This window comes from Larus michahellis, chromosome Z, assembly GCF_964199755.1.
Source record: "Larus michahellis chromosome Z, bLarMic1.1, whole genome shotgun sequence".
Classification (NCBI taxonomy): Eukaryota; Metazoa; Chordata; class Aves; order Charadriiformes; family Laridae; genus Larus; species Larus michahellis.
The window spans coordinates 43,259,209-43,262,151 of record NC_133930.1 but is presented as its reverse complement, the minus strand read 5'-3'; positions in this window follow the sequence as shown (position 1 = coordinate 43,262,151).

Below are 2,943 nucleotides of genomic sequence, written 5' to 3'. Positions count from 1 at the left end.
GGGTTCTTTGATTATGGGCTGCTTTTCAGGATGCCAGGCCTGCTGGCAACAGATGGCAAAAGCCTGTCTCAGAGGGGGAAAAGGGTTTTAGGGCAAGAGTTGGCGGGGCTCATTGACAGGGCTTTAAACTAGATTTGAAGGGGGATGGGGATGGATCCATGCTTGCTAGCAAAAAGCCTGAAGGTGGCATGCTGGCACTAGACTTGGAAAAGATAGGGGGCATAACCAGGCTCCTTAGGAATAAGTCTGGGGGTGGCAGAATTTCGGCTCCCGCCAGTAAAAAGGAGAAAGGACCTGTAGCCCAGCTGAAGTGCTTATATACTAATGCACGTAGCATGGGTAACAAACAGGAGGAGCTGGAAGCCATTGTGCAGCAGGATAATTATGATGTAGTCGCCATCACAGAAACGTGGTGGGATGACTCACATAGCTATAGCGCTGCCATGGATGCCTATAGGCTCTTCAGGAAGGATAGGCAAGCAAGGAGAGGCGGGGGTGTGGCCCTGTATGTTAAGGAGTGTTATGAATGCTTTGAACTAAATGATGGTGATAATGAGACTGAATGTTTATGGGTAAGAATCAGGGGCAGGGCTAACAAGGCAGATATCGTAGTAGGAGTCTGTTATAGACCGCCCAATCAGGATGAGGAGGCAGATGAAATATTCTATAAATGGCTGGGAGAAGTCTCAAGATCGCGAGCTCTTGTCCTCGTGGGGGACTTCAATTTGCCGGACATCTGCTGGGAATACAATACAGCAGGGAGGGAACAGTCTAGAAGGTTCCTGGAATGTGCTGGGGATAACTTCCTGACACAGCTAGTGAGAGAGCCAACTAGGGAAGGTGCCCTGCTGGATCTGTTGTTTGTAAACAGGGAAGGTCTTGTGGGGGATGTGAAGGTTGGAGGCTGTCTTGGGAACAGTGACCATGAAATGATAGAGTTTTCAATTCTGCGAGAAGCAAGGAGAGGGGTCAGCAGAACTGCTACCTTGGACTTCCGGAGGGAGGACTTTGGGCTTTTCAGGAGCCTGGTTGACAAAGTCCCCTGGGAGGCAGTCCTCCAGGGCAAAGGAGCCCAGGAAGCCTGGATGATTTTCAAGAAGGAAGTCTTAAAGGCGCAGGAGCAGGCTGTCCCCATGTGCCAGAAGACAAGCCGTCGGGGAAAAAGGCCGGCCTGGCTAAACAGGGAGCTAGTGTTGCAACTTAGGGAAAAAAAGAGGATCTATGGCCTCTGGAAGGAAGGGCAGGCCACTCAAGACAACTACAAAGAGGTAGTTAAGCTATGTAGGGAAAAAATCAGGAGGGCCAAAGCCCAGCTGGAGCTAAACCTGGCTTCTGTTGTCAAGGACAACAAAAAAAGCTTCTATAAATATATTAGCAATAGGAAGAGGACTAAGGATTATCTCTGTCCTCTAGTAGATGGGGCCGGCAACATAGTGACCAAGGATGAGGAAAAGGCTGAGGTACTTAATGAAGTCTTTGCCTCAGTCTTCAGCAGTAGGACCAGTTGTTCCCTGAGCACCCAGACCCCTGAACTAGAAGACAGGGATGGGGAGCAGAATGAAGCCCCTCTAATCCAAAGGGAAATGGTGAGGGACCTGCTTCAGTACCTGCAGGTGCACAAATCTATGGGGCCGGATGGGATCCACCCAAGGGTATTGAAAGAGCTGGCGGGGGTGCTCGCCAGGCCACTTGGTATCATTTATGAGCAGTCCTGGACAACCGGAGAGGTCCCAGCTGACTGGAGGTTAGCAAATGTGACACCCATCCACAAGAAGGGCCGGAAGGAGGACCCGGGGAACTACAGGCCAGTCAGTCTGACCTCGGTGCCTGGGAAGGTCATGGAACAGATCCTCCTCAGTGCCATTACATGGCACATGCAGGAGAACAGGGTGATCAGGCCCAGTCAGCATGGGTTTGTGAAGGGCAGGTCATGCCTATCAAACCTAATATCCTTCTGTGATAAGGTGACCCACTTAGTGGATGAGGGAAAAGCTGTGGATGTTATCTACTTGGATTTTTGCAAAGCTTTTGACACTGTTTCCCACAGCATTCTCCTGGAGAAACTGGCTGCCCATGGCCTGGACAGGTGTACTCTTTGCTGGGTAAAAAACTGGCTGGATGGCCGTGCCCAGAGAGTGGTGGTAAATGGAGTTAAATCCAGTTGGTGTCCAGTCACAAGTGGTGTCCCCCAGGGTTCGGTGCTGGGGCCGGTTCTCTTTAATATCTTTATCAATGATCTGGATGAAGGGATCGAATGCACCCTCAGTAAGTTCGCAGATGACACTAAACTGGGCGGGCGTGTTGATCTGCTTGAGGGTAGGTTGGCTCTGCAGAGGGATCTGGACAGGCTGGACCGATGGGCTGAGACCAATGGTATGAGGTTCAACAAGGCCAAGTGCCGGGTCCTGCACTTGGGACACAACAACCCCATGCAGCGCTACAGGATTGGGGCAGAGTGGCTTGAAAGCAGCTCGACAGAAAAGGACTTGGGAGTGTTGGTTGACAGCCGGCTGAATATGAGCCAGCAGTGTGCCCAGGTGGCCAAGAAGGCCAACAGCATCCTAGCCTGTATCAGGAATAGTGTGGTGAGCCGGACTAGGGAAGTGATCATCCCCCTGTACTCGGCACTGGTGAGGCCCCACCTCGAGTACTGCGTTCAGTTTTGGGCCCCTCGCTACAAGAGGGACATTGAGGTGTTGGAGCGTGTCCAGAGAAGGGCTACAAAGCTGGTGAGGGGCCTGGAGGACAAACCTTATGAAGAACGACTGAGGGAGCTGGGGTTGTTTAGCCTGGAGAAGAGGAGGCTGAGGGGAGACCTTATCACCCTCTACAACTACCTGAAAGGAGGTTGTAGAGAGATGGGAGCTGACCTCTTCTCCCTGGTGACAAGTGATAGGACAAGGGGAAACGGGTTCAAGTTACGTCAAGGGAGGTTTAGATTAG